Source organism: Camelus ferus, chromosome 12 (assembly GCF_009834535.1).
Source record: "Camelus ferus isolate YT-003-E chromosome 12, BCGSAC_Cfer_1.0, whole genome shotgun sequence".
NCBI lineage: Eukaryota > Metazoa > Chordata > Mammalia > Artiodactyla > Camelidae > Camelus > Camelus ferus.
In genome coordinates, this window is record NC_045707.1 from 59,999,366 (window position 1) to 60,026,080 (window position 26,715).

Genomic DNA, 26,715 nt, shown 5'->3' on the forward strand with positions numbered 1-26,715 from the left:
CTTGAAATTATGTTTACTGTATTGTATGCAAATTAAATCTAGAATGGAGACAATGCACTGAATTTTGAGTAGCCAGCTGCATAAACATGGTTTTATCTATATGACATCTATATAACACATAGGCCCTCAAAAACTGTTTGTCGGATGAATGAATGAATGAATGAACTCTGAACTCTAAAATACCAAAGCCTGGAATTTCCTTTAAGTAGTACTTACTGAAAACTACTAATTAATCATGCTGTACAAGCACAACGTAGACTTTCACTGGTTCCTTTCACCCCTAGACGATGAAGTGAAAAAATTTCCCAACACATACTCTTAATTGAAGATCAATGGGTGTGAAGAAAAGCGGGGGGTGGGAGGTCAGACAATTCAGCAGATTAGTTTTATATCATCCGTTTCCTGTGGCAATGATTAACTCACCAGCAAATCAGCTTTGGATTTGTTGTTATTTTATATTTTTATTTTAATGATCTGGAAGGAAAACAAACTTTAGCCTATGACACCCTCTAGATAGACTGCAAACACCCATGAAGGCACATAAATGGAAAGAATAGAGTCAAATGTTAATAGGAAACAGAACTCCTCCCTCAACTGAACTGTAGTTGAGGAGGAGAATCCAAGACAAATACACACACGCATCCACGTACACACGCATGATAGGAAGAGTCAGATTAGATATAAATATGTGTACAGGGAGAGGACAGCTCAGCAGTGGAGTGTGTGCTTAGCATGCACAAGGTCCTGGGTTCAATCCCCAGTACTGTCATTAAATGAATAAATCAATCTAATTACCTCCCCCACAAAAATTTTTTTTAACATTAAAAAACAAGTTTAAAAAATAGAATAAAAAAAGAAAGAAGTGTAAAGTCATGTAATAAACCTTTCTCCTAATAGTGGATATGGCTTACTGAGGTATTCTCCACAATTCCATTTAATCCACTGTGGTATTACACACTTAAGGGTATGTCTACAAATATCTAAGTGTTAACAGAGGAAGAATATTTCTGAAGTGTGTATATATTGATAATTGACCAAGTTGAATTTCTTTCCCAAATGTAGCTAAGGAAATACATGAGAATCCTTCTGCAGATATCCAAAACGAAGTCAAACAGTTATTTCCCAAAGCGTCTTGGATTCTCTGCACCAGTGGAAAAAGAGACTATTATACTGACACAGTGGCCACAAATGATTTCTCTAGTGCTTATTCATTCAAGGAAAATGTGTTCTGGTGACCCTTGCTTTAGAAAATTAAAATGAATAATTGGAGGAATTATTATATAATTGAAAGTCATAGCACGTGTATTGGCAGCTTAACAACAGCTAATTTTACCTTTCAACTACACCTCACAAACTCTCTAATGAACATTAGCATCAAGTGAATTAGGAAACAATGATACAGGGCTTCTTCCTAAGATGCTCAACAATGGCATTAAGCACTTTCCAGTGCAGAAGACAAAACTCACAAGGGAACAATCTGATTACAATGAATTAATGGCTGAATTTCTGGTTTTGCCCTTGCAAGAGTGAAAATTTTATACAGCCTCAATTTCTTCACTTTTAATTTAGTCACCAGCTGGTCAAACAAGCAGGAAAACCATGTGAACTGTTCTACCAGGATGTCTCTAGCCTTTAATTTGATATTAATCAAATATATGAATCTAACAGTCTGCTTTTCTACTTTTTTAATATTTTACTTATTATTATATTATTACTATTATTTTTTATTTTGGGGGGAGGAGGTAATTAGGTTTATTTATTTTTAAAGGAGGTACTAGGGGTCGAACCCAGGACCTTGTACGTGCTGAGCATGTGCTCTACCACTTGAGCTACACTCTCCCTCCTCTACTCCTTCTTGTTGTAGGAACACATAAGGCCACTCGCCACCATGTATCATGCTTGTCTTCTACCACTTCATTTATGATTACTCTTCACATTTTTCTTGCTTCAGATATTTCATATTAAATATTGTTTCCCTTTTCTAAAGAAAGCAAAGACTGCGCACTGGCTCACCAAGATCAATTTGCTTACAGTTGAACAGATGAACAAATTAAGTTCATAATCAAGTGTAAATAAAGCAGAAGGAATAGGACCATTCTTAGGCGCTGGGAGGCGGCAGGCTGGAAGGAGGTGTGGCCCACGGAATGGGCTTTGTACCCACTTCAGTCTGGTGCTGGCCTGAGTGTATCTCCCGAACAGGGCTCTAATGGGAGTTCAAGTTCTACAGACAGAAGCAGAACACAGCCAGAAGGACGTGCTGAATTTGCCCAGAATTGAACTATAAAGAGTATTTCTGCGTTAATACTAACTGCAACATTTTATTAGGATCACATGATATACTAGGCGCATCATATTCCCTGAATCAGTACATCCTAGCTACAATCCTATAAAGTATATAGTATTTTCACCCTTCTTTTATAGATTAGCAAACAGCCTCAGAGCAGTTGAGCAATTTGATTATAACCACACAACTGGAAGTGACATGCCCAACAAAGAGACCTCTTCTTTAAATGCATGAGAGACCATCAAAAACCAAAAGTGTACCTGTCAAATAATAGCCGAGATGATCGAGGAAGACAGCCTCAGGAGGGAGAGTCCTGTATGTGACCAAGTTGTTCCTGTAACGTACTTCCAACATTCCCAGTGTAAGAATCAGCCACTGGGGCAAACCTGGTCCTTACTCAAGCAAGAGCAGTCTTCCCATTCAATAAAGTAAATAAAACATATTCTCTAGCATTATCCATAGCCACTCTTAAGGATGTGGTAAGTAGGATCAAAAAATTAAATTCAATTTCTCAGGAATGAAAAGAAACTAGATGTAGTATGGTATTTCAGCAGGGATGCCAAAGAAAGATTTATCTAGAATGAGTAACAGTGGGAACTGTTTCAGTGCGGGGCAACACCTGCTTTAAGGCCACTCTTGGGGAAGCAGGTACAGGGATTTCACAATAACACCAACAACTACTATTACACTTGTTAACACTTAAACAGGGTGCTAACCACATGCCAGGCATTGCTCCAAGAGACTGAAGTGAATTAACTCATTTAACCTTCATAACAGTTCTATAGGTAGGCATCAATATGAGCCCCATTTCTTAAGTGAGAAAATTGAGATATAAAGTCACTTAACTAGCAGGTGGTTGGAGCAGGGATTAAAACTCAGGCCGCCACCTGGATTCCAAGCAAGGGCTCTAAATTCCAAAGACACTGCCCATATAGCAGTCCCTCAGCCATATACAATATTTTCAGGTTTGGAACAGTGGCCTAATCTTTAATTCCTCACCCACTGCAAGCTGTATGGAGAAACCAAATGAACCGCTGAGTTTCTAGTGAGTGAATCAATTTCTGTGTGTTATTGAAGGTTTCTGATATGCTCATTTGAATTACTACCTGTGCAGGACCATCAAGAACTATAGTACCTGATTTTGTACATTTCAAGCAGAAGGGACACACTTCAAAAAGAAGAGAATCTAGGACTGAGGAATACAAAAAGGAAATTAGAAATATTACTACTGTTTTTGCTTTGCATTTTAAGAGTTCCCCGTTCCCTTCAATTAACTCTAAAATCACATCTTATACACAACAGCATTTATTCTTTCAAATTGTTAAGGCCATAAAGGAATACATACAAAGGCGTAGAGAGTCAACTACAGAATTAGCCAAAAAGGTACAGCAGTTTTACAAATGTGGAAATTAACTCCAAATTAATTTGAAAGAAGAGTGCATAGGTAGTATGACATCTGAAAGTTTTGAGCTGTGTCCTTAACCTCATCTTTGAATTTTAGAAAACTAAACAGAGAGTGAATCTATGGGCAGAGAACACCATGGAAAATAGAAGAAAAATCAATGAAATCCCTAAGACACAGTTTAGAACTCTTACCACTCAAAGCCACCATCTGAAAAGCATAATGAAGCATTCACATTTCTCCCAGAAGGCTTAAATCGCTCCAACTTCATTAAGTTTAACATTTTTCTAACTCGGATCACAGCTATGAATCTTGCCACTCATCCTGGCTCAATATTTTCACAGTAGTTCATTGCTAGTCAGGTTTGCACCTGCTTTCTGATTGCCTGCACCCATTTCCAAGTTGAAATCAATGAAACCTATTAGCATGTTCTCTACTCGGCACTTTAATTTTGGATAGCGATGTATTATTAATGCAATCATCCCAGCAAGCCTAGTACAGCACAGAAGTAAAATTGAAGGGTTTACAATAGAGAACATTAATAAGAATGCTTATTAAATTGTATTGAAATCTAAATAATTGAATGCATATTTGACACATAATTTAAATTGAAATGGGTCATACCAAAGTAGAGGGCTGTCAATGGAGAACAGAGATCCTTTATACCCTTAAAAGACAAAACATAATTCTAACCATGTACTATTGCATACATGACACATAACCACGGTAATTTATTTCTACAGCTGAAGACGACTGCTCTTTTTGATGTCTTTATTATGCTGGGCATTTAAAACAATTTAAATTGTTTTAAATTTAAAACAATTATCCAAGTCAAGTAAAGATGATAGAGCTTCACCTGTGTTTCTACCGCAGAGACGTTTGAATCACTATATGCCAAGTACCAATTTTACTTGGCAAATGTAAAGATCCTTAAGAGGAAAATTACGGAAGATGTGAATGAACACATGCATCGTCAAAGAAGGGAATTTTAATACCACAGAATTAACAATTAAAAGAGGATATTTGGTTAATTTGTTATTAAATTTTTCGCACCAAGAACCTTCTAGTATTTGAAGATTAATATTTACCTTCCTTAGCACTTGCCTTAATAAATATTAATATGAGAACATGATTATCATAATTAAAATAAATTTATTGATTTCCAACATGCACATGTTGTTCAAGCAAATTCACTGTCTATACCCTAGGCACCCACAATCTACGGTAGTCACCAAAACAGACATCATGGAAGAGAAACAACAGAGGGGTATTAAAACAATGGTTGTCATATACATAGTAGCTGTACATGCACATCAAAGCAAATAGCAAAGCCAGGGGAAGAACTTCTTTAAATCTGGCTATAAGGGAGAAAAAAAAAAAATGCTATGAGGTCATACGACTTCCCCCAAATTCCCAGAGAGGATTCAGAGTCACTTTGCTGGGTCATGGAATTTGAGAAACCTGCATATCTTCTGATGGAGCTGGCAGTTTGGAGCTAGGGATTAATGATTTGATACATCAATCTACTCCACACGTATAAGGCACTTGCTTTCTACTACAACAGTGCACTTCTCCACTCCAAGTCATGGCAATGTCTCCTCGTAATCCGTGTGTACTTTTTTTCCCCCCAACAGTCTGCTTGTGTTTCCTCTCTTGGAAACACTTGGAAGGATGTTTCTTACATTAGTTCAGGTAAAAGATTATGAGAGTTCAAACCAGGATAGATGCGGTGAGGATGAAAAGGAGATACTTGAAATATAATTATGAGACCAAGTTGACTAGGATTTGTGATTAATTAGGTATGTGCATGAGCAAGAGAGTGAAATCAAGTATGGTACCAAGTCTGTAGTTTTGGTGAATTGAGAGAGAGAGAATTCCTCCAACTAGGATAAAGAAAACAGAAGTGACTGGCTAAGGAGGTGATGGATTCAGTCCGGGGCCTCAGAAGAGGCCTAGGTGAATGTCTAGCAGGATTTTCTCACTTGAAATTCCAGGGAGGGGTCAGTCTGGACTGGAGACAGAGATTGGGCAACCATCAGTACTTTAAAAAGTGCTCCAAATAGGAAATAAAATGCAATTCACCTATGAAATTTCAAAATTTCTGGTAGCTACAATTTTAAAATTAAAAAGGAATAAATGAAGGCATGTTTTATTTTACCAATGCATCCAGAATAGGTTTCCAGCACATGGCATTAGCTAATTTCAAGTGCTAAGTAGCATTCTGCAGCTGGCGGCTACCAAGTTGTACGCTGCACACTTGGGGGCAGTTGAAGATGAGAGCGGGTGTGTTACACTGAAAGTCTAAGTGGAATAAGAAGGGAGGGCTGAAAATGGAACCCTGGATAACCCCAATGGAGATGATGGAAAAACAGCCTACATCTGAGATGAGGACGAAATTTAAAAGAACAAAAAACAAAAAAAACCCAGGAACTAGACAAAATAGGAACCAAAGAAAAGAGATCTCCATGGAAAAGAGATTAATAGATAATGTTAGGTGCAGGAAGTCCACTTAGGCAAAACGTAAGATCCTATAGTTACTGATATTTTTAGCAACAACCTATCAGTAGTGCACAGGAGTAGAAATTGGGGCAGATTCAGATTTGGTGGGGGACCTAAATATGAACCAATTTTCGAGTTCCCATGAAAAGGACAAAATTATCAACACAGAATTGTGTCGGCCCCTGTGCAAGCCTAGGAAAAGGTTCATGCAAAAGGAAGGGCCCTGAAGTTTAAGCCTCAGCAGTTTCACGGAAAATCTGCCCTCAAATGGGTGCATGATTTCAACGGATGGTAAGAATATGGAAACATTTTCAGACATTTTTAAAAAAGCTGTAATTAAAGAAACTGCATGGTAACCATAGGATTAAGATGAAGGTCCAGATAGAGCTATAGAGCACAGCAAGTTTTAGCAAGAGTTAACAGGGCAGAGATGCCACAGTGGCAAAATGGAGTGAGAGATGTAGCTTCAAGTCATGGCAAGGCAGTCCAGTTGCAGTATCTGCACACCACCTTCCCTCTTGGATATTCATAACATAAGGGAACTCTAAGAAGCACTAGCTTTCCAGGTAATACAGATTATGCAAAAAGCATCTTCAAATTTCCGTAAATTCCTTTATCGTCTATTTCTTTAACATCTCATTTAAATATCTGTTAAAGAAACCACAGATATCTGAGATTCTGTCTGCTCTTACCCCATGCTCCTCCTAACCACTTACAGCCCATATAACTTTCCTGCCAGCCTCGTGCATTTCCTTAATTTTCAGAGTTCACAAACATAAAATGAGATGAAAGAAAATCTTTATTGCCCCCGAAACAGTCAATATAGGCTTACGTCATGAAACTCCTTTGTGGTATTTATTCTTAGAATAAAGCTACATATCATAATTCTGAATCATTTAGAAACCCAGCCAAGCATAGGCATCTACAAATTTCTGAGTAAAGCTTTTGGGAAGACACATGACAAAATGAATGAAGGGCTAAGAATGAAGATTCTTTACAGTTTCCAAATCAAAGCTTTCATTTAGAGTGGTCTTCTTCCATATGGGACCACCTGGCTACTTAGAGCAAAATCCTATCACCATGACTACGGAGCTCAAACTTTCCATAATGTCTTTGGGATTCTTATGATATATCCCTTCCTCCAGCCTACTGGAACCAGAAGGAGACTTCAAGATTTCTGACAACACAGCTCATGATCTGCCTTAGAATCACAGATTTCAGTGAGTCAAAAAATAAGTCAGAGCCAACAGGATAAACAAAGGGTTCATTCATTCATTTATCTGCCAGGTATCATGCACTGAATCCAACGAAGGGGCTAGATCTGTTTCTGCAGGAAGCCTTTATCAATGCATGTGATTTTTTATCCACAGACATATAAACTGGTGCTGATTAATAGTAGCAAGAGTGTTCCTCATCCCCCAAAGCAGGCAACTGCCCGAATTTAAAAAAAAAAAAAAAAGGTTAAATGGTGCTGTACCGCTGTACCACATTTATTTATTTATTTTCTTCTTCTCCTTCATGTGCATTTTCCAGTTTGCAGGTTTTCTCACTCACTCTCCCTTTTAAAACATTCAGGCATTTGGTCTTCAGAATGTTTCAGCTCATTAACAAAGAATTTCAGAAGTCCCAAGAGAAGAATTAATGGGATAGGATCCCTAACTATCTCATATACATTTTTAATTTGACATTCAGTGAACAGTAAAATTATTATAGCCCTACCAGTTGTGACATGCAATACCCATGTAAGCTTAACCAAGAAAAACATATCAAAGTCAGTTCACTGGGTAAATTATGGTATTTAGTCATCAGAGAAGGCCCCACATCAAAGCAAAATTAATTCCATTAACATGGGCTTTTCAAAGTGAAATTAGAAATAAGGCTTAAATAACAGCTTGAAGCCAAGGCAAGAGAATTGCCACAAGTAAATAATGTGAATGACACATATTCTTATCCAAATGCCAAACACATCTGAGAACATTTAGAATGATAGTAATAAAAAAGAAAAGGGGAAAAAAAAGACATTTCTCTAATGAACTGTGCATCAACACCCATAGAAAGCCCTCTTTCTAGGTCTCTTCCATATTTGTCTACAGCCAGTCTGTGTTTACGGTGTTAAAATGGTCAAATATCTGTAAGCCTTCTCTTTTTTTAATCCTCCAAATGGAAAAAGTAGCTCCTCCAAGGAATGCTATTCCTAAGAAGGCCAGAAGGTGTGCTGTGGGGCTCTCCTCCTATCACACCACTCAGCTGCTCTATGGTATGGGCCAATGACGTCTATGATTCATATTAGTGAGGAGAACTAACAACTGTACGTTCTTTAGTTGTTTGCTCATTCGTGGAAAAAAGGGCTGGCCAGAAGAGTGTGGAAGCTATGAAGGCAGCCCTGGTAAAAGACCTGTGCTTTTCTTGGTTCGTGTATTTGCTTCTCAGTGCTAACCAATAAAATAACTTTTTCATGAGGAGAATAGGGCTCTGGTGACAACATTTTTCAAGAAAGCATCTTGAACACTGCTCTAAACAATTTCAGATAAACAGTTTAATATGATCTCCAACCTACACATTGCCTAGACCCAGATCTTATATTCAAAATGGCTATTTTGTTACAGAAAGTAAATGGATATAAGTCATGCTGCATCCTAGGATTCATTTTCCAAAAAATGTTCAAATTTATTGTGACAAAATAATCAGCTGAAATAGTAAATTATCTTCTTTCCTTATAATTTCTTCTTTTGGAGATTTGGTCTGGCCCATTGAGAGTAATTTTGAGAAGAACTGAGAGGGGAAAGGAAGATTTCCTGAGACTAGGAAAGGCACAGAGGTCTGGGGACTGGCATCGTGCTCTGTATTAGAGAGGTGGTTGGGCCAAGGAGGGGAACTGCTGTGTAAGACACAAAGGGAGAGGAGATCCCAGCTTCCAAGGCTCCTGGATTCTCAACTTTGCTTAAGATTTCTGATGCCTAATTCTATCATGGGATGAATGGAGTGAGGACCTGAAGGAAACAACTGGTCTAGAAATAAGGCTGTACCTCATAGTCACCACCACTCCACAGATGACCAACAACAGTAGGGTCCACATCATTGTCTTACTGGGTTGCATAATCCTGGGACATCTGCACAAGTAGGGAAGAAGAGCATATAAAATTTTTAAATGAGCTTGGACTACCCATAACACCACCAGATTCTGCAAAATGGAATTCTGTTAGTGACAGAATATGAAGGAATGCAATTTTCAGTATACTTAAGTTTATGGGGGGTGATTCAGACTAGCCACCAACTTTAATATTTTCTAAGTCTGTAAAATCAAAGACTTGTTCTGCTAAGCCCTCTCACCATCCTAGCTCCACAGAAGACTAGGGCATTCGATGATTTTGTGGGTCAATGAACGGTACATTTTTCATTTCACAGTCTCATTCATATGAAGTCACCACTCTACAGCATTACCACTCACATGTGACACAAATGCGGCAACTGTCTCAACAATGAGATCTGAGGGATTTTTAACAGAATCTATTAGCTTTGGTTTGGCTATATGTGAAGATCACAGGTACATTCTTCCTAAAGCCCTTGACTGAACCAAATTTGACAGTTATAACAACTAAAAAGAAGCTTCTAGTCAATGAGACAACACTACTACCAGTGTCAAAAAAAGAACATCTTGTATAAATAATTGATATATGTAAACAGAAAAGTTTTGCCAGTAGACAAGAGAATATCAGAAACATTTGCTTTGTAATATACCCTGAACAATAGCAATCATCACTGGCATGGTCCACAAAAGCTTAAGAATATGGAATGCAAAGTCTGGGTAGGAAAAAGAGCCACCTTCAAAGACTCTGTCATTCAATGTAAGTCAGAATGGAATTCCAAAACTATCATAGCAGATCAGATGGCCAAGCATCGAGTATTCTTAATTATTCATAGAAAAGCAAAGGTCAGAACCTGTGTCACGATCCAGAGAAAAGCACCTCTGGACCTGAAATACATAGTTAGCTGTGAAGACTTAAGAATCAGATTGCCTGCGTTTTAATCCTAGCTTTGCCACTTACCAGCCATGTGAGCTGTGCCAAGGAGCAGGAACCTTTCCGTACCTCAGTTTCCACATCTATAAATTGGGGATAATAATAGTGTCTAAATTTTCAGAATACTTTGAAGTTGACATGAGAAAATGTAGGGAAATCACTGTGCTAAGACACAGGTCCTGGCACATTGCCCTCAAAACATGTTAGAGAGTGTTTCTGTTATTGCTATTTCTATTCATAAATAGCCGTAAATGAAAATCACCAAGTGGCTCTGTGTTCTGACTGCCAACAATTCATTTCATAAATTTTTTTCAAAGCACCTACTATCTATATAGGGAATGCAGTGTCAAATACAAAGGTGCGCTCCCTCCTTTTGCTGGGTCTTTCATTCTACAGGCAGGATGGAGACAGACAATAGAGACGCAGACTGACAGTGTTCCGCTAAAACAGGTGAAGTGACAAGAAATGCTGCTGGAGTTTGTGGCCTGGGAGGGAGTCTCTGAAAAGCAAATATTTGGGCTGATTTCTAGACAACAGAAAAGCACCTGTCTAGAGAAGATCTGGGTCAAGAGCTTCCGGGGAAAAAGAGTAAGTTCAGAGGCCCGAAGGCAGAAAGGAGCCTCAGGGACCTTGCGAATAGATTCTCTGCAGAATGATCATAACAGAAGAGTACGTATCAGTAGAAACTGTTTTGTTAACATGCAGCGTGAATCCGTAGGGAGCAGTCTCTGTATATGGAGCCAGAAGTCTCAGTCAAGAACCTACATCAATTAGCATGAACATTCTTTACCGCTGTAGAGTGTACAGAACGGGCCAGAGTATTTATTCCATTTCAAACCTTAGCAACCATCTCACCTAGCCAATAGTTGGTATATTGTTTCTTCTCATCATGGGTATGAACCAACTGTATTTAAGTTTAGAAAATCTGTGAACTGGGACTGTATCCAAGCAAACAATGGGGTAGAACTAGTCAGTTCTCCTCAAAGTTGATTGTTAGAGATGGTTGTCAAGAAGACATCTGAGGTCAACAGCAGAAGTCAATCTTCTGAAATTATTTGTAGGATCGTTTTCTATGCAGACTTTGTTTTTAAAAAATCACTCTCTTACACTGTTGGTGGGAATGTAGTTTGGTGCAGCTGTTATGGAACAGTATGGAAATTCCTCAAAAGACTAAAAATAGACTTAACATATGGTCCAGCAATTCCATTTCTGGGCATATATCCAGGGAGAACCTTAATTCAAAAAGACACATGAACCCCAATGTTCATAGCAGCACTATTTACAATAGCCAAGACATGGAAACAACCTATATGTCCATTGAAAGATGACTGGATAAAGAAGCTGTGGTATATTTATACAATGGACTACTACTCAGCCATAAAAAAGAATGCCATCTGCAGCAACGTGGATGGACCTGGAGATTGTAATTCTAAGTGAATTAAGCCAGAAAGAGAAAGAAAAATACCACATGATATCACTTATATGTGGAATCTAAAAAAAAAAAAAATTTACAAAACAGAAACAGACTCATATAGACAATAATCTTATGGTTACCAACAGGGACGTGAGTGGATGGAGGGAAAAATTGGGAGTTCGAGATTTGCAGATAATAATTACTAAATATAAAATAGATAAACAAGTTCATACTGTATAACACAGGGAACTACATCCAATATTTTATAGTAATTTATGGTGAAAAAAGACTATGAAAATGAATATATGTATGTTCATGTATGACTGATGTATTATTCTGTAAACCAGAAACTAATACAATATTGTAAACTGATTATACTTCAATAAATATATATTTAAAAAATTGTAATGAAAGCAAGACTAATAAATATATATATTTTTTACTCTACCTGCCCTCTACCTGTTTTTAACCATATAGATTAGTCCATACTCAAGACTATGGATCTGAACTCCAGGGGGTCTCCATCTTTAAGGAGTCACATGAGCCACTGATAAATGATGAAACTTTCTTCCCAGAGTGACTGCCAAGAGGTAGACCATTACATGCATCACCATAAAAGTCATTAGGCATTTTGTCTTTAAAGTTGCATCTCACCAGAGTCTCAAAGGAAGAAAGTAATATACTTTTTGGCCAATTACAACGTGGCATCAACTGGGAATCCTTACACACAAGTCATGTAACACAGAAAGTCACAATAGTGCACTATATTGCTTCTAAAAGAGAGAAACTGGGCATTAGATATGCTAGAAGAAAACTTTCTTTAATATCAATGTTTTTCTTTGTCTTTTCCCCTTCCTATACTTATTTAGTTAAGGAATCTTTAAGGAGAACTAGGTAGATTCATTTTGCCTAAGATTGGAACTGAGAAAACGGCAGAAATAGTAGCCCTTTGTCTAAGATTCTTAACCACCTTGGCAGTTCGTTTTGTTCTGGTTATTTTACTGTCTCTCCCTATATTCTTTCTACCATAGCTTTCCCAATGTAAGATGGTGACAGTCCCACTTACCACACCCTATTGCCATTTTTAATAGAGAGGTTCAACCTGCTGTATGCAGTCACATTTCTAATATTTCATCCCTTCGTCTGACTTTTCTCTTACTATCAGCAATCTCAATATTAGAACAGTTCTGAGGGTCCAAAATCAGCATGGGGTGCATACATTAACAGTTATTACATAAGAGATTAAACTAAAGAGCAGCTTTAGCATTGAAAATATGCTACTAAACAATAAGCCAAATAGAGTTAAAGTGAATGTTAGGGAGCCTATGTTTTTTTTGCAAACAAGCCTGGGGGGAAAACGTAGACATAAGAAATAATTAATTATTGGATGCCTTCTGATTAAATGGTGTTCTGTTTCAAATTACCCCAACTGCATACAAAGATACATGTTACTGTGTAATTGTAAAGAACCAGATGAAACATTGATTTTACTATGATTGCTGCATGTTTGTACACCAAGCCAATAAAATTACATCTTCCAGGGTACATTTCAAGGCCTTGAAATACTAGATACTGTTATTGGGACAAGAGTCATAAAATGAAGATTTTTACAAATAGAAAGTATCATTTCCTCTCCTAATTTAACAACTAAAATAGAGAAAGTGAACAGCAGTAGAGTATTAAAAGCATATTTTGACTGAACTCTTCCAAATATGAAAGTGAACTTACAAAATCACCTCCTGGTCAAATATACTTTTGATGCAAAAGTGTTCTATTGGGTCTCAGCTTTGAATAAACATTAACACAGGTGACTTTTAGGTACATCCCCATCTGACAGCAGTCACATCTTGAGCCAACTAGAATCACTGTCAAAATCCCTCAAGATGCCCAAATTCCCAGGAATCTAGGTGTTGAGAAGGATACTCTTTGCCCTAAATAAGCTAAAAAAAAAAAAAAAGCTATGTTCCTATCTGCAAGAATAAAATGATTTCAGATTCAAAACAATACATACACACACACACACACACATCCATACAGACTAATGATATTATCTCAAATAATATCAAATATCAAAACCAAATTAGACATGGTCACTCTCCTAAGAAGACTATATTTACTGGGAAAATATATTTATCATATGAATTATTATATCAGACTATTATGAAGATTAATTTTAAGTGTCAACTTGACTGGGCCATAGGATATCCAGCTATTTGGTCAAGCATTGTGCTGGGGGTATCTGTGAAGGTGTTCTCAGGTGAGATTAACATTTAAATGAAAGACCTTAATAGTATTTTTTCTCAGTTTCCTCACCTACAAAATGGAGAAAACAGTAGTACCTGCAGGATAGGGTTAGGAGTGAGAAGTAAAAGGATTAGGATCTGATACCACTCCAGCAGGACCTGACACATACTTGCGCTCTGTGTTTGCTCTTATAATCAGCACCATCCCTGGCTGCAGTATGTTGACCAGCATCTCACAGCTATCATACGGTAAAACTGAATTTTGAACCCAACTCAAAAAGGTCCCGTTCCTGATAAACAACAGGTTTCTTCTGTACAGCACAGGAAAATATATTCAATATATTGTAGTAACCTATAATGAAAAAGAATATGAAAATGAATTTATCTATGTATACGTATGACTGAAACACTATGCTGAACACCAGAAATGGACACAACACTGCAAACTGACTATACTTTAAGTAAAAAAAAATGTTTTAAAGATATGTAGAAATCCAACAAAATAAAATAAAATAGATCATATAAATGCAAAATCCAAAACTATAAAACTTATATAGGAGAAAAATCTTTGAGGGGGGAGGGGGGATAGGCCCCACTCCTAGTGGCTCTTCTCCAGCACTATTTCTTATAAACAAGGTGGCCATGCTGTAGGAAGAGGTCATGAAATGATCTATTTCCAGACCCTTCCTGCAACTGACAGGAGAATGATGGACCATGATTAATTAAGCGGATGTTAAAAAAAAAAAAAAAGAAAAAAAAAGGAAGAGCTCATCTCGAAGGTGCACAAGACCTAGATGACTTAAGGCTTGATGGACCACAATCAGCCTCCTGAAGCCGAGGGAGCGGGGAGCCTTGGTATGATGCACTCCCTGCGGCATGCTCACTTGGCACTTTACAGCATCAGAGCTTGTTCTGTCTGCTTGGTTTAGAGGTCAACACAGCTGTGCACGGGGCTGCTAAGTACACGTAAAACACGAAAATACAGCAGTAGAGAAAAAAATAGTAAATCAAAGAAAAACAGCACTGCCTTTCTTTCTGAATCCCCAAGTTCCAGACAAGGTCCAGAAAGACCTCACTGACCAAACTCTGCCCTTACATGTTTCATGCTGATCAACAAGTCCCTTTAAGACAATCTTAGCTACACACTGTCTGTTGAAACAGCTCCTCAACGTGGTCATTAAACACAGCTGAATAAAGAGCTGCTTGGGAACCACGGACAGAAAAGTCACAGTACTTGGACTTCAACTTGAGCCCCTTTCCAGGAGGTTTTTGTGCAGGTAATACAAAAGAGTATGGCTCAAAGGGAAGTGGAGTCCATCACGCGAGCCTTTAATCCTGATACCAGTGAATCCTCAACACGATCACCCAGCAGGCAATACGGCAGTTTTAGGATCTAGGTTCACGGCTCTCCAAAAGCAAGGGGGAGAGAACCTAAGGCCCGCACCCAACTCCTGCGCCTCTCGCCCCCAGAGCAGAAGTTCCGTGACGGGCTGGTATTAACAACAGCACGTGTCCCCAAGAGGCGGGGGTATTAACATAATCTCGTAACCCATATCCAAGTTTCCACACATCTAACTCTAAGCATCAACATTTCACATGTACTTTTGATGATATTCAAGAAGAGCACTTGGTAAGACTCAAAGGTAAACTACAAATCACTACAAATATTTTCAGTCTTCAGTGATTGCAAAAGTGTAGGTGTGGGAGTTGTGTTTGGTTCCACTATGGCTGAAGACTAGTGCTGCTACTGCTCAGTGTTTAGAATGGAAATGCCCTACTTAAGCTGCTACTGGCCTAGTTGTCTTATACGTGGAATATGCAGGTTATTAAATTGCCTTGAGCCTAACGGAGCTGTAATGCATCTGATAATCCCTCAGGTTTACAAGCAATAAGAATGACACTCAGCCACTTCTGTTCCTTAGCTTGGGGAATCCAAAACCCTCTTCTTCAAGTGAACTAAGAATATGGAGAATAAAAAGTGACTAAAAATAATGCCAAAGACTTGGTGGGTGTCAAACTGACACGGTCAATTGTTTTCATGTAAGAATTAAGGATCTCTTCTTGGTGAAACAGAGTTAGTATCTGACCTCTGGAGCACGAGTCTCTTGAGAAATAACTGCTAAAAGCTTATACAGCTAACAAGGAAGACGCACCACGTACATCCTGCTAGAAAAAAGCCGTAGATTAACTAGAACCTCAAAGTCAAATATGAAGCAGCTGGAGCTTATTAATGCCTAAACTGGGATCTATTTAAACCTACAATTAAATCAAAGGAGAGTTCAGTGAGAAATTGGTAGATTTCATGAAGAAATATCTCTGCAGTTCTCAGGGTTTCCAAGACATAAAACAGCTTTGACAATGTCATGGTGCCCGTTTGGAGGCCGGGCCCCTGTTTACACCATCCTTCCCTACTGTTCCTCCCGCTGTCAAAGTGAGTTTACCCACAGGCAGGACGTGGCCATATGAGGCAATCTGTGAAAACAAGTGTAATGAAACTAACAACAATGTTCAATGTTAATAAAACCAGATTAAACGCAGTGAAAATGGTGTTGTTTCAAGCTGACCGTGGATCTAGGTGAAACTTATTGGAATAGAAATATAATGAGTCCTTCAATTCCATTTCCAAGGCACACGGGAAGACGTTTCTCAGTCCTCTAGCAATCTATACGGGGCTATTGGACTGAATTCCAGCCAAGATAACAGCGGTAGAAAGGAATTCTACCACTGCTAGAATGAGGCCCCTAAATCTGCCAGTTTGATCCTACATACTCTCTCCACTCACTGCCCAGATGGATGGGGGCTGGAATTCCAGTCAGAATCCCAAGGATGCTCTAGGGCACAGACAGAACCACAAGGAAGATTCTGGCTCCTTGAGTCACCACTTGGGGGAAAACAGCCCAGGTGAGCCTCTTGACTTGCAATCACCTGAAATAACATAGCTGTTAATGTTCCAGCTGATTTTAAGATCCCCAAACTCTCTCAGAACATAGGGAGAGCGTGATGTTACATATCTGAAAATGAAAGCTAGTGTTCATTGAGGACTAAACATGGGCCCGGCACTTCCCATCAGTTGCGCATCCAGGTCTCAAAAGGATGGAGGAGCTTCACTAACCCACCAGGAAGCTGAAGCTAGAGGAGACTCAGTAGCTCCCCCAGGGTCACACAGCAAGAGGAGGCAGAGCTTGGCTGAAGCTAGCAGTCTCTCTCCAGAGCTCAGAGAACAAAACTTCACGGAGTCACCTCTCAGTACCTCCCAGGCACCATGCTGGGTAACTGGGACACAGAGAGTGACTAGAGTTCCTGACTCTGAGCAGCTGACAGCCAAATGGGGACATGATTGAAAGTTGACACTGAGTGCTTCCATGACCCCAATAAATACCCTAATAATGAGCCCCCTTAATGAAACATATAAAAGCACAAATGAAATAAAAAGACTTTCCAGGGAAATTTGGAAAGACTGTCCCTGTTCTTCACTTGACTGAACATCTCCAGCTCACAGGCATCACCTCAGGGCCCCCTCCACCCTGAACCCCTGGAGGACCTGGCTGAAGAACAGAACCAACTGACGTGCATTTCCTGTGCCCTGGCTCTTCGAAGAACTTCTCTAGTAAGCTTTCTCAGCAGCCTGGGTTTTAATGACAAATTCAGTCAGCTCTTGATGAATTGTTGTCTGCGTATTGGGTGGACTGCTGTTGATTTCAAGGAAGCAAATGCCACATTCCTTAGCCGCAAGGTGTGTTTTCCCACGTGCTATCAAGTTCCTTGGGTCTACCTTACTTGTGGCTTCCTTTGCTAATTACATCATCCTGTGTCCGACTACTAGATTTCCTTTCCTGGTCCATCAAGATACAGCCAGTGACAGTGAGGGATGACTGCCCAAGGGCTTGACACTAACATCCTTTCTAAACTCTTAATTTTAAATACACTAAAAATTTTGTTCTATTTATAAATATTTAATGAATCTCACTACTTTCCAGAGAGTGTGCTAGAAGGTTCAGGAATAAAAAAGTAAGTAAAAACAAATGCATTCCAGCCATTAGACAGCATATAGTTTAGTAATGAATACACACTCATGAAACAACTCTATGTCAACTAAAATTATGACAAGTGCTACAAAGCAGCATATAACATCTCAGAAGTATAAGATATAGTATAATGGGATAATAAGGACAGGAGAGGAAGAGGTAAGTGAAAATTAATTAGGCTGAGACTGGTGGGAAACACACTTATATTGAGGGCCAGGCTTGTACAAAGACTATGTGGCAAGAGCGAGCATGGTAATCACAAGGGAATTGAAGAATATGGAGAGTAGGGGGTAGGCTAGGAGGAGATACAGCTGTAAGGCGGGCAAAGGCCAGATCACATCCGGGGTCATGGAGTCCTGTTAAGGATGAGAAGCCACCGAAGGTTTTAAGCAACCCTACAACTGCTTCTAGAAATACCACCACTAGATCCTGCAGCACTCAGAAAACTGCAGAAATCTATATAAGATGCTATCCTCATCACTTAGGCAAGCTTCCCAGAGGCACAACTGACTTGTTATTTATGCACACCCTGTGGGCAGTTTTCCTTACAACAGGAGCCATCTAATTAGAAAAGGTGGTGTGAAATGGATCTCTGACTTCAGCTGAAGTGATGGATGACACCGCCTAGGCCCTGGAAGGCACTCAGGTCAGCCTCAGCTCACTGGCCAAGGCGATTATGGATGAGGGAAATGCACTGAACTTGCTCATTTCGGGCCAAGACAGAGCATACACAGTCATCAACATATCCTGCTGTCCCTCGACGAATGCCTTAAGCCAAGTAGAAAGGTCAACACAGAAACTTAAGGAAAAAGCCCTGATGTTTTATGGGATTTGTTCAGTTAGCTAGTTTGAGATCCTGGACTGCATGGCTGGGGCCCTGGAGTATGAGTGTGCTGCTTGGAATCCTGTTGATAGTAGTCTTAATTAAATATTGTATGAGACAAATTAAACAGATTCGATACAGCTTCCGTCGGCCAGATTAATTAGAATGGCCAATGGAGTGGCATACTCATGGGAAGATTTTCCAGAAACCAAAACAGAGCAGAAATGAGGAAAGGGTATTGCTGCAGACAACTTTCTGTGGGGCCCTCCCATTTATCTGTATCTGACAAGCAGAGGCACAAACAGCCTTTGTTCTGGACTATCTTTTCAAGGATGTCTGTGGAAGAAATAGCTTTGAAAGACAGAAATGTTTTTTTCTCTCTCTGAAGCAAAGAGCAGGTTTATTTACTGTCCAGTATAATCAAGTTAATGACTGTCCAAGGCAAAGGTCAGGCAGGTTTGCTTAGAGGACACTGTAAAACAGTTCAGCTTCCCTAATCTTATTTGCTTGCTCCTTTTCTGTAACACGACCCGCTGCACATGCCAGCATCACCAGGCCCTCTCTGCTTCGCCCATGGGAACAGGGGCTGAGGGAACCAGCGTGAACGATAACACTCCAGCTACTGCTCTTGCTGTGAGCAGTAAAATCTTCTGTATCTGAAAATCCGAAACCTTGTGTCTGCCAGCAAACATGAACTGTAGCAGGCCAACATTAACTTACAAGTAGAATGACATCTCAGACTCCTCATTTCTCAACACTCATAACCTCAGAGGTAGACGTTTTTCAGATGAGGCTGTGCCAAGTAAAGTGTGGTGTCTTCAATCATTCATTTAGTTTTTGTGATCAGTCAAATTATATCTAATTGGTATGAGTCCAGCCATGATGTATGGGGAATCTATGCCCCTGGGATGGAGCTCAAATATTCTTGCCCCCTACACACTCATTTTAAAGCGTGCTAAACTTATTTATTCAAAAACAAATGTTTTTTTACTGATGAGCACTAATCCTGTTATAAGCCAACTAGTACATGAGATTTCTTTAGCCACAGTGGTTGGCATGTGGTCTAAGGTGATTCAAATAAAGTAAATTCCAAAGCTCCAGTTCTAGGGTTTATAAAAAGTATAAAAAACAAGGGCCTCCTCTAGAGCACAGGGAACTATATTCAATATTTTGAAATGAGCTATAATGGAGAAGAATCTGAATGAATATACATATATATGTATGTGTGTGTATATATATATGTATGTATATATATATATGCGTATACCTGAATCACTTTGCTGTACACCTGAAACTAATATTGTAAACCAACTACACGTCAATAAAAAATAAGAATTAAAAAAACTATGCTCTGCACTTTTGGATGCCTTGATATAGATTATGAGTCCTAGATTTAAGGGGGGGGGTGCTATTTTCTCACGAGAGAAAGTATTCTGAAGGAAACTTAAAAAAAAAAAAAATGACACGGCCAAGATGATAACAGATAAATGGTGCTAGAGCTGAGATCAAATCACAGCTGAAGAAAACATATTGCTGGAATTTTGGTTACATAAGTCAAAAACAAAAATGTCCTTAGTTACACTACACTCCAATGCATTTTTTGAAACTCGCAACTCTCAGGTTGCTGATTGACATAGCCCATGTGGCTTTAGAGCCCTGCTTCATGTGCACTGTACTACACTGGCTCCCACTTTCCCCACTGCCAGACACCCAAAAAGCTATTACTTGCAGAACACCGCACAAAATCAAGAAATGAGGTTAAAAAAGAAAAAAAGACAATAATCAACAAACAATGATCCCAAAGCTTTTCCACGGTATGGAAGAAATAGAATCTTTTTTTGTCCAGAGCTACTGGCGTGAAAGTTATTCCAAGCTGATACACTGATAAATAACTACTAAGAGCAAAGAAGGAGAAAACACTTAAATCACTGAAAGCCATCTTTTTTTTTTTTTTTTTTTTTTGCTAAAGCATTTGGCAAAGGCATGAGCAGTCTTCCACCTACTAATATGGTTATCAGACATTCAGAAATAGATACCACAATCCTATAGCCAGAACTTCAGAGTTAGCTTCAACTGATAAGAGCACAGAAAGTTGAAAGAATTTTAAGCAGTGGAATGTTTATGCAGGATGGGGTAGTAGAAAATTAACCTGGAGAGGCAGGTATGTAGGGGTCAGATCACAAATGGCATCATGATTTGATGGTTGGGGTAATCAGTTTCACCATTATCCTGAAAGTCAGATGCTTTAATTTGGAAGACACAGACCATAGATGGGGTCAATAAACATGCTTAGACTATAATTACAGAGAGAGGGAGAGGGAGAGAGAAAGAGAGAGAGAGAGAGAGAGAGAAGGAGAGAGAGAGAGTGTGTGTGTGTGTGTGTGTGTGTGTACACACACTGGAAAAGGATCTGTAACTGTCTTTAAATGGGTCCACGAATGAAGAACAATTATGAAATCTGTTGGGAGCATCTGCAGGGAAATTTTGTTCAAGTTAAGTGCTCAAAAGATGAGTCTGAATCCAGGGCTGAATACAGATTGGGTGGATAGTACATGATACTATAGGAAGGGAAATCAGGTCAGAGACTATAGGAAGTACTCAGGCTAGAAAGGATACAGATAGCGCTTAAATCAAATCAGGCAGCTCAGAGTTCCTGCTGAGAACAACCAATTGGCAACAATGTCCTTGCTACACTCATGCATAACCATAGTGAGTCTATGAATATGTATACAATGTAAATCTCCAAGGATACACTTACAAAGAAGAGCATTATATACAAAAGTAGCTTTCTGGTAAGTCTCTGGATTAATTTCAATTATCATTAAGTCTGAGATTGGTTTTATATTACATCTTGATAGATGTTTCAGTTTTTGGACAATGCTAAGTATTTCTGGCTAGCAAAATGTCAATAACAGAAATAAACTGCCAGAAGATTTCACAAGGCTATGTGAGTGGGAAAAAATATGAGCAAATATTCTTAGCCAAAATAAGCCAAGCTATACTTGTATGATGGTACTTACAATGGGAGAGAGAACAATTAGGCAAAAGGGCAACATACAAATGAAAAGATGATCAATATTTCTAACAATAAGGAAAATACAAAGTCTTTTATAACTGAAAGTAGTAAAAATACTAAAGTCTGATAATGCCAGGTGTTGACAAGGACGCTGACCAATTTTTGCACGGCTAGTGGATGAGAAACTTGGTAAAACAGCTTTGGAGAATGATGTGTTAACACTTAGTAAAGTTAATATAACATGTGTACCCACAGTAGGCAGAATAATGGCCTCTCCAAAGATGAGGTTTCTCAATTCCTGAAACCTGTTGGTATGTTACAGTATACTGCAAAAGGGATTTTGCAGATTTGAGACGGGGAGATTACCCAAGTGGGTCCAAAGTAATCATGGGGGTTCTTATAAGGAGGAGGAGGAGGAGGTGGGAAGGTCAGAGTCAAAAGACAGCAAAATGTCGAGATTTGGTAAAACTGAGTGCTGAATATGGAGCTGCTTGTCATTTTCTTCTCTTTAATTACTTATGACTTTGAGACTTTCAGACCCAACATTCAGCTGCAACCTCTCCACCCTAGATCTGCCACTTTCTATACCAGCCAAATGTCCCAAGAGATATTAGAAAACAGAGCATTGTTTTTCTGGTCTTTTTTGATCAGAAAACTAAATGGAAGTATCAGAAACTAAACAAAATATTTATAAAGCCCCTTTACCCAAGTGCTAGAACTCAAGAGATTTCAAGGAAACAGAAGTTTAGGAGGACTTACAAAAGGTGTATAAGGCAAGTCTTCCCAAATTTTTCATATCTCAGGACCCCTGTAAACCCTTAACTTTTTGAAGATCATAGTGATCTTTTATTTATATTGGTTGTATCTATCACCGTTTATCTATTAAGAATTAAAACTGAGAACTGTTTAAATATCTGTTAATACATTTTTAAAAAATTATACCCATTGCATGTTAAAACATAAATACATATCTTTTGTGAAAAATAATTATAATTTCTAAAACAAAACAATTATGGAGTAGAGTGGCACTGTTCCACATTTTTGTAAACACTTTTACTATCTGGCTTAATAAAAACCAGTTGGATTTTATTGAGACACAATTTTTTGGCTGAAGGATACGAAGATAACCTGAACAAATCATGAGCACGTGATTTGTACTTGGAAAAGAGGACTCTGTGGACCCTTGAAAGATTTGGAGAAACTCCAAGGGTCCTCAGACCAACCTTTGAGCTGGTAAAGGGAGTATTCTTTATTCTCAAAAGCTGAAAAAGATGATGATCGAAGTGTAACGATGTTACATAAAAACATGTTTAAGATTATTTGGTAATTTTAAGACTAATAAAATTATAGAACACCAGAACTATAATTTCCACCCAACCCATACACTCATCTTGAAGCTTAAAAGATACAAGTTTTTTGGACAAAAACATGAAAGTGTTACTTTTATCATTAGGTGACAAATTCAAGCTTGTGCAAACAGCAGAAGATGAAAGAAAAACATTTTTTAAAGGAATTAAATACTTCTGATTCAAAGGACTTTGAAAATATGAACAGGTAATAAACTCATAATGGCTAATAGAGTAAAATTTCCATTTTCCCTAAGTGTTCTGCACCCACAAGAAGTGAAGATATGCTGAACAAACAGAAATATCTCTTCATTTTACCTACTATTTACTTCCTATAGAAGAGAAAAATCAGCCCAAAAAACCTAAGTCAAAATACCAAATTATTTGCAATGCTATCGTAGAACTAGCCATACTTTTAGTAAACATCATTTGCCACGGGAGACATTTTAATTTAAATGAGTACTGGATATCTAAATAAGGTTATTTCAGTCCAGAAATCAGTCAGTGAGAGAAAGAACTAACAAAAGCAACAATGGCAGCAATGATATGACCCACACCCGCCTTGGTACTTTGGGGAGAACCACAAGCAAAAAACAGCAATCATGGAGAACCATAAATAAAAAAACAGCTACAAGTCCTCAGTCCATTTTCATCCTCTTAGTATACCCCTCAGGGTACCAAAGCAATCTTTTCTGGGCCAGATCCGAATAATTCCTGATAGAAATATAAGAGCCCGAGGCTTATTGCTAACCTAACTAACCTGGAGCTTATTTGGTAAAACTCCAGAAAGGATGGAGTAGGGGCAGGGAGTTTTCACATACAGGCTGTCCCTTATATAATTCTGGACATATTTAACTCCATGTCAACACACTCACAATTCCAATAAGTAAGATTCTTGGTTTAAATATTAATTGTGTAACACTGCCAGAAAATAAATGCAACTACATTTCTGCAAATTAACAATTGAAAAGTCAGGCATAGGTTTGTTTTTGAATCAGCTTTCTTCAGCCTTTTCAAAATCAAGAAACTAACCAGATGAAGTGTTAGCAGGAGCTACATTCAAGATAAAAGAATAAGTTTAAGAAAAGCATTATTTTTAGCACCACCAATTAAACAAATTAGTAAATTAGCAAGGCTGCTAGATATACACAGTAAATTTCCCCACCACAATTTCTCTCTAGCGTAGCTGGGGTCCAGTGCATCTTACGGGAATCCACCACGATGAGCATAATCTCCCAACTTTCACATTCATGTGTTGCTATCAACACTGTAAATTTAAATTCTGGAGCAATGCCCAGAATTTTTTGTTAACTAAAAACCCAAGCATATCCCTGAAAGAAAGATCTCCTCCCTCCTTGCTTAATGCACATTTTGCTTCTCAATAATTTTGGCAACACATTCTTGGAGACTGTTATTTCTCTGGCCTAGCTCTGTGACATCAATTCTCAAAAGTGATGTGTGTTATTAGCACAATGGGTGGGCAATTTTCAAAAGTACTTTAAACAAATCACAGTTAACTATGATTCATTTTAATTTTAAACAAATATTTGACACCTAGCATAAAGAGAGAGAAAAAGATCATAAAACCATATGGCATATCATGGGACAGGACAGCAAGACTGCAGCCCCCAGGAAGCTGTCTCTTCCAAAATGATTGAGGTCAGATTGGTATAGAACTCAAAATATTTCAGATCTTAGAAAAGTAATATGGTGATATTTCATATATTATTCTTTCTGGGGGGTTAGAGTACCACACTATAATCAAACACATTAATATCCTGTAGTGAAGCATACAATACACATTAACTAGAATAAAGACTATAAATAGCCTCACATCAGTTCAGACTAGTTATTACAATTAAAGATATGAAAAAAAAAATCTGTTTCCAGTCAGAGCCTCTTGAGTTGCATGCAAACACTGCAGCCAAAAGAGAAAAAAAAAGTGAAAAAAACATAATAGAGAAAATGAAAATATCTGAACAAAAATTAAATATATAAGGGAGAAAAGAAGAATAAAGTGAAAAAGAAGGAAAGTTAGAAAGGTCCAAGCTTTCATGGTATTAGCAACCAGATGAGACTTTCACGATTTCACAGTCCAACATATTCAATAAGCAAGCAGAGAGATCAAGATCACAAAACTCGTTAGTGGGGGAAACTAAAGCGGACTTGGGATAGTCCTTGGTTTGTTTTTACTGCCATTCTAGTAGGCAGAATGACATTCAAAATATGTCCACATGCTAATCCCTGGAACCTGGGAATGTTACAAGGCAAGGGTGATTTTTGCAGACATGATAAAGGTTGCAAACTTTAAAAGAAGGACGGAAGCCTATATTATCCAGGTGAATCAGATCTATTCATACAAGATCTTAAAAGCAGGGAATTTCCTCCTGCTGGAGTCAGAGAAGAAATTTGAAGTATGAAAAGGACTTCACTCACCTGCTGCTAAGAGTGGAGAGGAGGAGACACATGGAAAACAGAACTCGTATGAAAGAATGCAGATGGACTCCGGCAGCAAAGACTGGCCCCTGGCTGACAGCCAGCAAGGAAAGGGTGTCCCCTTATCCCTTCTTTTGTCTTATTACATACAGTCTTTGTTTTAAAGTCTATGTTATCTAAGTATTGCTACTGAAGCTTTCTTTTCATTTGCATTTGCATTTGCATGTAATATCTGTTTCCATGCCCTCACTTTTGGTCTATACATGTCTTTAGATCTGAAATGAGTCTCTTGCAGGGGACATATATACAGATGGGTCTGGGTTTTATATCCATTCAGAGACCCTGTGTTTTCTGATTGTAGGGTTTAGTCCATTTATATTTAAAGTAATAACTCATAGATATGTACTTAATGTCATTTTGTTAGTTGTTTTCTGGTTGTTTTGTTGTTGTTCTCTGTTTCTTTCTTTTTTTTTTTTTATTTTCTTGTGAGCTGATGACTTATTTTAGTGTTATGTTTGTATTCTTTTCTCTATTTTTTGTGTATCCATTACTGGTTTTTGGTTTGTGATTACCATGAGGTTTTTATGTAACAACTTGTATATAAGCAGTCTATTTTAAGTTGATGGTCACTTAAGCTAGAGAGCATCCTAAGAGCACTACATTTTGACTCTTTACCCAAAGTTGTTTTTATTTTGTGTATCCCTTAACTAATTACAGAAGATATAAATGATTTTACTACCTTTGTCTTTTTTTTTAACCATCATACTCGTATTTGTGGTTGACCCACTACCTATATGTTTGTCATACCAATGAGTTTTCTTCTTTCATAATTTTCTTGTTTCTGGTTATGGCATTTTCTGCTGTTGATTCTCTCTATAGTATTTTTCATTTATGTTATTGTATTCTTCAGTTCCAACTGGTTCTTTTTTATATTTTCTATCTCTTTGTTGAAATTCTCACTGAGTTCATCCATTCTCCTCTTGAGTTTTATGAGATCTTCATGACTATTTCTTTGAATTATTTATATGGTAAATTGCTTATTTCCACTTCATTTAGTTCCTTTTCTGAGGTTTTGTTTTGTTCTTTCATTTGGAAGGTATTCCTTTGTCTCTTCATTTTGCCTTACTCTCTGTGTTTCTGTATGTTAGGCACATCAGCTACATCTCCCAATCTTGAAAGAATGGTCTTATGTAAAAGGTGTCCCACGG